This window comes from Rattus rattus, chromosome 13, assembly GCF_011064425.1.
Source record: "Rattus rattus isolate New Zealand chromosome 13, Rrattus_CSIRO_v1, whole genome shotgun sequence".
NCBI classification, from domain to species: domain Eukaryota; kingdom Metazoa; phylum Chordata; class Mammalia; order Rodentia; family Muridae; genus Rattus; species Rattus rattus.
Window position 1 is genome coordinate 21,838,795 of NC_046166.1, and position 11,124 is coordinate 21,849,918.

The window sequence follows — 11,124 nt, forward strand, 5'->3', positions numbered from 1 at the left end:
GTGTCGTGTCTGCTTGATTCCTGCTATGATAATATTAAACTACTGAACTATTGAATAATGAACCTCTGAACCTATAAGTCATCTTCAACTAAGTGTTTTTTAACAAACTAACAAGAATTAGAGATAAAAGGGGAAATGGACAGAGGAAATCCAGAGAATCATAAGAACATAATTTATAACCTTGTACTCCACCAATTAAAAAATCTAAGAGAGTATTTTTCTTGATACATACAAATTAGCAAAGTCAAATCAAGATAAAGTAAGCAATTTAAATAAACCTATAATTCCTAATGAAATAGAGGCAGTCATTAAAAGTTTCATAACAACAGCAGCATCAACAACAAAGCCCAGAACCAGATAGTTTTAGAACAGAATTCTACTAGACTTTCAAAGAATACTTACTGCCAATATTCTTCAAATTATTTTACAAAATAGACATAGAAGGGACACAGACTGGTGGTTGGAGTATGAATGTCCCCCATAAACTCATGTGTTTGAATGCTTGGACCATAAGGAGCAGCCGTATGAGAAGGTGTTGAAGGGAGTGTATTACTTTGGAGGCAGCTTTGAGTCTCATATGCTCAAGCTAAGTCCAATGTAGTATATAGTTCCCTTCTTTTACCTGTAGCTCAAGATGTAGAATTCTCAGTTCTTCTCCAGAACCATGTCTGCCTGAACTCCCCATGCTTCTCTTCATAACAATAATGAACTAAACCTCTGAAACTGTAAGGCAGCCCCAATTAGATGTTTTTCTTTTAAAAAGTTGCCATGGTCATAGTGTCTCTTCCCAGTAAATAAAACTCTAAGACACAGACCAATTTTCCCTAAGAACATAGATGCAAAAATTATCAGTAATGATACTTGCAAACACAACAGAAGAACATATCAAAAAGATTCACCATGATCAAGTAGGCTTCATCAAAGAGATTCAGGCATGGTTGAGTGTAGCAAAGTGAAAAACAAAAACCACATGATTACTCCATTAGATTCAGAAAAGGCCTTGACAAAACCCCAAACCCTTTATGGTAAAAGTCCTGGAGATATTAGAGTTACAAAGGACATACCTCAACATAATAAAAGCAGTTTATAGAAAGCACAGAGACAACAACTTATGAAATGCAAAGCAATTCTACTAAGTCTTAACAAGAATAATTAGACAACTAAAGGAGATATTAAGGCAAAAGAAGAAGCCAAAGTATTTTTGGGGGGGTAGATGATTGCAAGAGTTTACATAAATGACCCTAAATATTCTACCAGAAAACTCCTACACCTGATAAACATTTTCATATAGGTGCAAAATTAACTAAAGAAAAAAATCAGTAACCTTTCTAAATACAAATGAGAAATGGGCAGGGAAAGATATCAGCAAAACAACACCTTTTACAATAGTTTTAAATAATATAAAAATATCTTGGGTAGTTCTTATGAAGCAAGTGAAAGACATATAATAAAAACTTGAAGACACTAAAGAAAGAAATTGAAGAAGATATTAGAAGATGGAAAAATCTCCAATATTCATGGATTGAGAGACGTAATATAGTAAAAATGGCCATCCTGTCAGTTCCCATCAAAATTCCAGCACAATTCTTTTCAGATCTTGAAAGGACAATTTCAGCTTCATATGTGAACTCACACAAAAAATAAGACAGCTAAAACAATCATTATTGGAAGTATTATCATACACAATTTCAAGTTGTACCACAGAGCTATAGTGATAAAAAGAGCATGGTATTGACACAAAAAGAGACACTGATCAATGGGATCCAATTAATATTCAGACATAAAACAATGTACTTATTGGAATCCATTTGTTTTTATTTTTATAAAGGAGACAGATATACACACTAAAAAGCATCTTCAGAAAAACGGTGCTTGTCAATCTTGATGCCGTCATACAGAACAATGCAAATAGATCCAGACCTATCACTCTACCCAAATCTGAATGCCAAATGGATCAGAGACCTCAACATACAACCAGATATACCTGATAAAGAAAGTAGGGAACAGCCTTGAATACATTGACAAAGCAAAAGTCTTTCTTAACAGAGCACTGATAATAAAGGCACTAAATTAACAACTCCTAAATGGGACCTTATGAAAGTGAAAAGCTTCTGTGAGGCAAAGGACACTGTCAGTAGGACAAAGCAACAGCCTATAGAATAGGATCTTTTTTTTTAGCCAACTCTATATCTGATCGAAGACTAAAATCCAAATATATCCAAAGGACTCAAAAATCTAGATATCAAGAAAATAAATAACCTAATTAAAAGTGGAGTTCAGATCTAAACAGAAAATTCTCAATGGAAGAAACTCAAAGGAATGAAAAAATTAAAGAAATTTCAACATCCTTAGCCATTGGGTAATTACAATTGAAAACTGCCTTGAGAATCAAATCATCAGAATGCTTAAAATTAATGAAACAAGTGATGGCTCACCTGGCAAAGATGTGGAGCAAAGGAAACATTCATGAATTGCTGGTAGGAATGCAAACTAATGCAACTACTCTGGCAACTCATTGGGAAGATAGAAATGGATTTACCTCACGATCCAGTTGTACAATTCTTGGGCATCTACCCAAAGGACACTTCAACCTGCTCCAGAGATATTTGTTTAGCCATGCTCATTTTTGCTCTTTTCAAACTTGCCAGAAATTGGAAACAACCTAGTGGTCCCAGATGAATGGATAAAGAAAATGTGGTACATTTACATAGTAGCATATACTTAGCCATTTAAAAATCAAAATCATAAAATTCACCAGTAAATGGATGGAACTCAGAAAAAATCCTGGGAGAGGTAACCCAGAAAGATAAACATGGAATGTATTCACTTACCTGTGGATATTAGTTGTTATGTTAATGATAATCAAGCTACTATCGGTAGAACCACAAAAGTTAGGTAAAAAGAAAGGGAGTAAGGGGAAGATATATATTTCACCAGGCAAGAGAAATAGAATAGATATTTGTGAGTGTGGGTGGGTGGGAGCTATAATGTGAGGATCAAGTGAAGAGGGGAAGGGAAGAGGGTGATGAGGGACAGGATATGGGAAAAGACAGCTAAAATTAAGGGCCATTTGAGGAGTATTACAAAAATCTAATACACTAGAAGCTTCCTAAAAATATATACATATGTGAAAATGATCTAAATGAAATTGCCAAGTAATGGGGGAGACAGGGCCAGAACTAGTCATCTTTGTCCCCAAATGGCAACTCCAGTACTGGGATTGTATTATATATCTAATTGAGTTAGGGACTAAATGAGTCCCATGGGAATTCCCAAACAACCTAGGCTACTGCAAAGACTGTATGTTGTTTTCCACAGATACTAATACCACATTGCTCAAGACAACACCTATCTAGTACAATCAATTTCAACTCATCCCTGACAAGTTTATAAATAAATGAGACTCAGACTATGGTTATTTTATTTGACTTTGACAATTACTGGAGGGCAGGGGTGATGTTTAACCTCTAAGCTTCTCCCATAACTGCTGCCCTGGCTACCTCCCCAGTGGTGTTCCCCAAATATACACTGTTTCTCCCAGCCATAGGCTCATTGTCCATCTCCTCTCATAGTGGCTTCCCCTCTCTCCCTTCCTCTTCCTCCTTTTCTCCTCTCTCTCCTCTGACCAGGTCAGTCCAAACTCATCTACTTGTAATCCCTCCTGTAATTGGTCATAGCCACTTTTAGATAACCAATAGTTTAAAATCAAGGAACAAGGTTTGCACAACAAAAGCTTGTAAATATGAGAAGTCACTCACAGGTCTAGAACTTCAAGTATAGAGTTTAGCATTACAATATATAGTTACAGACCAAACCTCAACAATTTCCTTTTTTTGTCTAATAAAAAGGCTCTTTTCTATTTTGTTTTCTCCTTATTTGTCATTATCTTTTAAAATGACAACATATCTATAATTCATAAAATGACCAAAACCATCCACCCCAACCTAAGGGTCTAGAACTGAAATCTTCTTTATAATTGCTTCCTGTTGATTTGAGGCAAAGAATTCCTTTTTTAGAGATCCCAAGAAAATTAGAAAATTGCTAATCTTTTTTTTTAAAGACTTATTTATTTACTTAATGTATATAAGTACACTGTAGCTGTCTTCAGACACACCCAACCCCATTACAGATGGTTGTGAGCCACCATGTGGTTGCTGGGAATTGAACTCAGGACCTCGGGAAGAGCAGTCGGTGCTCTTAACCACTGAGCCATCTCTCCAGCCCCCGAAAATTGCTAATCTTAAGGAAGTTAACTGTAGCATTTGTTGTCCAGTCTCTAAATGCTGAAGAGAAAATCACCCTGAGTTAGAGGTCCAGAAAGCATGGCCCTGAGGACTGGTCAATTGGAGTTAAGAGCAGTCCAGATGAAATATAGTAAGTAATGACTCAGGGTTATCGATAGGAAATAGATTTTAATAGCACAGAGGGTAGATATCTGCCCAGCTCTAGTGCTGATTAAGGCTTATTGTAAATATAAAGGTTATGTGTGTCTTTTATCTGGGAACTCAATGGTCAAAGGCCAGGTAGATATCCCAGTTGTGATTAAAATTTCTACAGCACCCCTATACAACTCATTGGACAAAAGTAAGTTAAGTTGGTGCCTATGTGCTATGTATCTTCACCCCATGTGCTGGAGTAGTGGTTTTCAATCTTTCTAATGATATGGCTACTTCATACAGTTCTACATATAATAAGCCTCCAATCATAAAATTATTTTTGTTGCTACTTAACTGTTATGAATTGTATGTGTATGCTGCTGTTATGAATCATAATGTACATATCACTGTTGTTCCTTCCCACATCTACCTTGACCTTTAACACCTGATATTTTATTCTCATATATCTGATTTTTTTTATCTATTTACTTATTCTCAGTTTGGGAAGATGGAATCTTACTGTATTGCTCAGGCTTACCATCAACTTACCATGTAGCCTTCCTGCCTCAATATCCAGAGTGCTGGGAATATAGTGTGCCACTATGACTGTCTTAACTCTCTTAGATTTCACGTTATTATAATAAACAGTATAATAAACATGGGAGTGAAGGAATTTCTACAGTATACCAATCTCAATTCCATTGGCTGTGTATGCAGAGATGGCATTATTGAATCCTTGAATAATTTAATCTTCATCTTATTTTCTGAAGTGTGCTACTTTTATCATATTGCCTAAAGGAGTCTACAGCTCTTTTATTTCCATGTCTGTGAACTTATTAAAACATCTTTTGGATAATGCTCAACCTGTTAAGTAGCTAGTAGCCTTTATACTGGTTTCATTGCATTTCTCAGATGGATTCCTTCATTTGAGTCTGCCTTGGTCATTTGTCTATCTTTAATAGGGTTAGTGGTGTTCTTGTTATTGAATAGTTTGTTTTCTTTATATATTTCGAATATTGGTCTGTTGTATGTTGGGTAGTTTCAAATACATTACTCCAGTGTATGTGTTGTCTCACTACTTTGGTGGTCCCTTCTCTGTTGCATAGAAGCCTTTTGATTTTTATATAATCCCACCTGTCTATTTTGTCTTATATTGTCTGTTACCTGGAGCTCTAAGATGACAATGTACAGATCAATGTCATGGAGCATTTCTTGCTATGCTTTTATTCAGTACTTTTATAATTCAAGCCATCTGTCTATATTGGGGTTATTCATGAGTAAGGGGTAAGATAACTTTCTTCATTCTTCTGCGTGTAGATAGTCAACATTTTGAACACTAGCCATTGAACAGGCTTTCCTTTCCTCATTATAACTTTCCTGGTACTTTTGTGAATAACTTGACCATAAGTTAGAGGGTTTATTTCTGGCTGTCTATTCTGGTCTTTTAGTTCATGTGCCATGTTTTAATGCCAATAACATGTTATTTTTATCACCATAACTTTGTAGAGAATTTTGAAATCCAGTAGTGATACCTCTGAGTTTGTCCTCTTGCTAAAGTTGATTTTGGTTATAGTTTGAATAAGTCTTCTCAAATTTGTTCAGAAATTAATGCCCAAATTCATATGTTGATGTGCTTGGGGGTAGAGTTAATGGGGAGTAGGGCTAATTAGGATTAATTACAGTCATGAAGATGAAGATTTTGGTAACAGTATTGGCTTTAAAAAAAGAGAGACACTACCTGCCACCCTCCTGATTCTTGTTTATGGTATTACCACTGCCAAATACCATGCAGCAGGAAGGCTGTCTTATTAAAGCCTACCCAGAACTCTTTGGTTATAGCCTATAAAACTCTGACAAATAAATCTACATGGTTTATAAATTATCAGTTATCACATATTCTATTTTAGGAGCAAAGAGTAGGCTGAATGCATTTTTGAGTTCATGTAAGTTTTAGATTATTTTCAGGTTCTGTGAAGCATGAATAGTTTTCTTATAAGGCTTTTATCATTTTTAGTCTACAGATCTTTCCTTTCTTAAATTCAAGTACATACATACACATAATTGATTTTATTTCTGTTTGGTGTGTGTGTGTGTGTGTGTGTGTGTGTGTGTGTGTGTGTGTGTGTGTGCTTCTGGGACTGAACCAAGGTCTTGTGTGGGCTAAGGGGGTTCTACCACTGAGCAATCTTGTTGACCTTTTTTTTTTTTAATGCTATTGTGAAAGAGATGGCTTTCTACTTTTTCTTTCCAAAGAGCCAAAATTAGCATATAGAGGTGCTATTAATTTTTGAATCTTTTTTTTCTTTTTACAAAAATTGCCTAATGTATTCAAATTTATAGATAGTTGGATGCCCCCTTTCCTCATTTGTCACAGTGCTGTCACATTACATGTAAAAAAATGATTACAGTAAGCACTATTATTTCTAAATAGGGCTCACTTGATAAATATTTTATATTCCCAACTATAAAACTTAAGTGGTCTTTTTGAATTTCTATTTACCCCTTTATTAAAAACAATTCTTTTCTCATACAATATATCCTGATTATTGTTTTCCCTCCCAGATCCTCTCCATCTCTTCTCTGGATCCACTCTTATTCTGTCTCTCAGAAAAGAACAGGCTTCTAAGAGATAATAACAAGACAAAATAAAATATAATAAGTTAAAAAACACCCATCACAGAGTAGTTTGACAAGCCAAATTAACAGAAGTAGAAGAGCCCCAAGAGAAGGAACGAGAATCAGAAACCCACTGGTTCATTTAGGAGTCCCACAAAAATACTACACTGAAAGGAGTAACGCATAGAGAGTCTGGTGCAGACCTCTACAGGTCCTGTGCTTCTGCTTGAGTCTCTCTAAGTTCATAGAAGTGGATTTGCCTGGTTTGCACGGTGTCCTCCATTCTCTCTGGCTCTTAGACTCTTTCTGCTTCCACTCCTGTGTGTTTTGCTGAGCTCTAGATTGATATAGAGAGACAGGGAGACAGAGAGAGGGAGAAGGAAAAGTGTCTTCAGTGGAGACCATAGCATTTCATATGTGATTACAGTTGGCCCAGACAGAGTTTCACTTCTTGTGTTCTCCCTGAATGTCTCTTGTCTCCTATAGGACTAGAATGTTCCACAGTAGGTTGAACAGAATGCTGAGACTGAGCATCCTTGTCTCATTGCTGACCTTATGGGGAAGGCTGTAAATTTTTCATCTTTGTTTGCTTTGAGGAGCATTCTTTCTGTGTCAATGTCATTGGGAGTTTTACCTCAGGAAAATAAGTTGAATTTTCACGGTAAGTTGAACTGGTTATGTAGCTATTATATCGTTAGTATAATAAATCGCATTAACTGTTTGTGTTTATTGAGCCATCTTTGCACCTAGAAGATAAATCCTACATTTAATATTAGTGATCCTTTGATGTACAATTGAAAACAATGTCCTTGAAAGTTTTGCATCTATGCCATTAGCAAAACTGGACTGCAGTTTTCCTTTCTGGGGATATCACTGGCTTGGTCAGGTGACATAATGTTAGAAATATGCCTCCTTTCTTCAGTTTGCAAAAAAATTGAGAAGTACTGCTACTAATTTTTTTCTTCAAATGATTCAGCTATCAAGCCATATGTTTCTGAGTTTTTAGTTCAATTAGAGAGTTTTAATGAGTGATTCAATGCTCTTTCTCATTATTGGTCTGTTCAAATATTCTTATTTTTTCCCCATTCAGTCCTGCTACATTATATGTTTCTACAAACTTATTGCTTTCATTAATGTCTAATCTGCAAGCTCATTCATTGTTCATAGCTATACCTTAAAAACCTTTATAGTTGTTATTAGTTATAAGACTTCCCCTTTCACCTTTAGTACTTTTTCATTTCTATGTAATCTAGTTAACAGTTTTCCAGTTCATCTAACTTTCCCAAATCCAACTCTCTTGTTGTTCTTTACTATCGCTGTTATTGTGCCTTCTCTTTGCTCGCTCTGACCTTTATATTTCTCTTCTATTAACTTTGAAGATAGAGAGCTCCTGATTTCTAGTGTCTTGAGAGAGCAGTGCTAGATTACTTATTCCATGTTTTCTTCCACTTCAATATAGACATGTTACTATAAATACGACTTTTAGAATTGCTTTGGCTGCAACAGGACTTCTCATCCATAGTAGTCCTAGACCACAGAAAACAAAGATGTAACTATGCAGTGAGCCTACTTCCTGTAGTTTCCTCTCCAGAAGTAAAAGGTGAACCATTAATGGGTAGTTCTTCTATCTGCATAGTGTAGAATGGGACATAAACTTAACCTGGCTCCACCCTAAAGACAGAAGGATTTACACATTCTTATCGTGAACTATTCCAGACATATCCACAGGGCCAAACTTCTTCTATTAAGGCTACCTTGAAGCCCTAATAGAAGCTGGCTTATCCCTTATCTCTAGAGGGTTCCCAGAACAGACAACAGTTTGGATAACCACAGAGAATGGAGGGTAATCTTAAAATCTCTGGCTATACATTTTGATGGGATTCTCCCTTCTTTATTCATTTAAATTTCATTTCATAGAAACTAACACTGGTCAGTCAGCACTCAAGTCCTGATGTCTAAATTTTATATCTATTGACATATTTTGGTTTTCCCCACATAGAAAACTTTAAGGAAAAGCAATTGGACTGGGATTAAGACACACATTGCACAGATAACTTTGCTGAAAGTGTTGTAAAACCTCCTTGCTCTCCTTGGGCCACAGTCTGGTTGACTCAGGGTACTGTGTCAGGGTGTGCTGTTGATGAATGTATGCAATCCTTTTCTGCTCTGAAGTACCAGAAAGACTTGACACTGGCAAAGAGAACAGTGTAGATAAACAGAGACAAAGAAGGGAGGTGGAAAAGCATTGTTAACTAAAACTTGACTTTATTATTCGTTTTTAGTAACATCAGAACTCTTCTCAGCCTCTGCTAAGGACATGTACCTTCCCTCGTGTCTCCATCACTACATAAAATGTATAGGTGGAAACCTGCTAGCTTAAAGAATTTTCTTCCATTCTAAAGTTGCCTCTTATATTACCTTCGCTTGATAATCATAGCTGAAGAGAAAAAACTACTCTCAGAAGTATAAGTTTTACCTTATATCCCTGACACTGGGAAGCACAGTAGAAAATGTGAGGTAGAGAAAAGTCAACATTCTAAGTTCGAAGTGCCAGTCATACTCATAAGTCTCAGGATCTGATATCAATCTTCCATCAAGGATAAAGTCAGTTGGTGACAGTGGGACAGGATTTCAAGCTAAAGGAACATAATGTAACACAGAAGAGACATTTGTGGAGTGCAATGAATCAAGATGGAAGGACTTCCATTAAACCTCCCCTAATGTCTCGATTATTGATGTAATGACAGCACCCAGGAAGCTAACAGAATTTTTCTTTGGATTTTTTTAAATTTACATTTCAAATGTTATTCCCTTTTCTGGTTTTCCAACCATAAACCCTTATCACATCACATCCCTCCCCTCTCCCCCGACCCCCCGGTTCTGTGAGGATGTTCTACCACCTCCCCACCCTGACATTACTCTACACCGGGGCATCAAGCCTTGGCAAGGCCAAGGGCTTCTCCTTACATTGATGCCCAACAAGGCCATCCTCTGCTACATATGCAGCTGGAGCCATGGGTTTGTCCATGTGTATTGTTGGGATGGTGCTTTAGTCCCTAGGAGCTCTGGTTCGTTGGTAATGTTGTTCTTAAGGGGTTGCAAGCCCCTTCAGCTCCTTCAATCCTTCAAACTCCTCTATTGGGGACCCAGTTCTCAGTTCAATGTTTTGGTGTGAGCATCCACCTCTGTATTAGTCAGGCTCTGGCAGAGCCTCTTGGGAGACAGCTATATCAGGCTCCTGTCAGCATCTACTTCTTGGCATCAGCAATATTGTCTGGGTTTGGTGACTGTATGTATATGGGCTGGATCCCCAGGTGGGGCAGTGGCAGACCCTCTTGGGTCCCCTGCAGTGTTTGACCCCTGCTGGGCCCTGCTAATGCATGTAGAAGCCTTTTGTTCATAACAAAGGAATGCCCTGGCCCAGTAGCGACTCATATACTATACCTGGGTGGTATACCTGGGCGATAGTCCATTCATTCCTATCTTTTGTTCTCAGTCTTTGTTCCTGGGACTTAGGCTGGATTTCTCCCCAGTAAATTTGGGGCACGTGTTTGGTCTTTCGTTCCTGAAACCTTAAGCCGGGTTTTCCCACTGTGTTTCCTGGAATTTTCCACCCAGTGAACTTGGGGTATATATTTGGTGAATAAAGCTACAGATTTGGCATTCTTATGATACGAATGACCGGAATATGTGTGTTTTTTAATCCCGCAGGCTTGCGCCCGGATCTCAGTGCCTTGTTGGTGCAGGCATCGACAGGGCAGACTCTGAATGGCTTTCCTTCAGAATCTACTCCATACTTTGCCTCCATATCTACTCCTATGACTTGTGGCTGATTTGTCACAGATAAAATGAGTACTGCCCATATATACTTCAGCTCATAGTTGAGGGGCTCAGTGATAGATGTAGAGGCGAGACCTCAAAGCAGCTGGTCACATTGTGCCATGATCAGAGAAGAATAAAGATTGCTCGGCCTTTTCTTTTTATTCAGTCCACGACCTAAATGTGGGGGCATGGTGCCACCCACAGTCCTTCATCAATTGGGTCTTCCAACTTGCATTGAACATCTCTAAAAATGCCTAGATATATGTCTTCCATGTGGTTATAAATCTAGTAAAGTCTGCAGTGACGATCA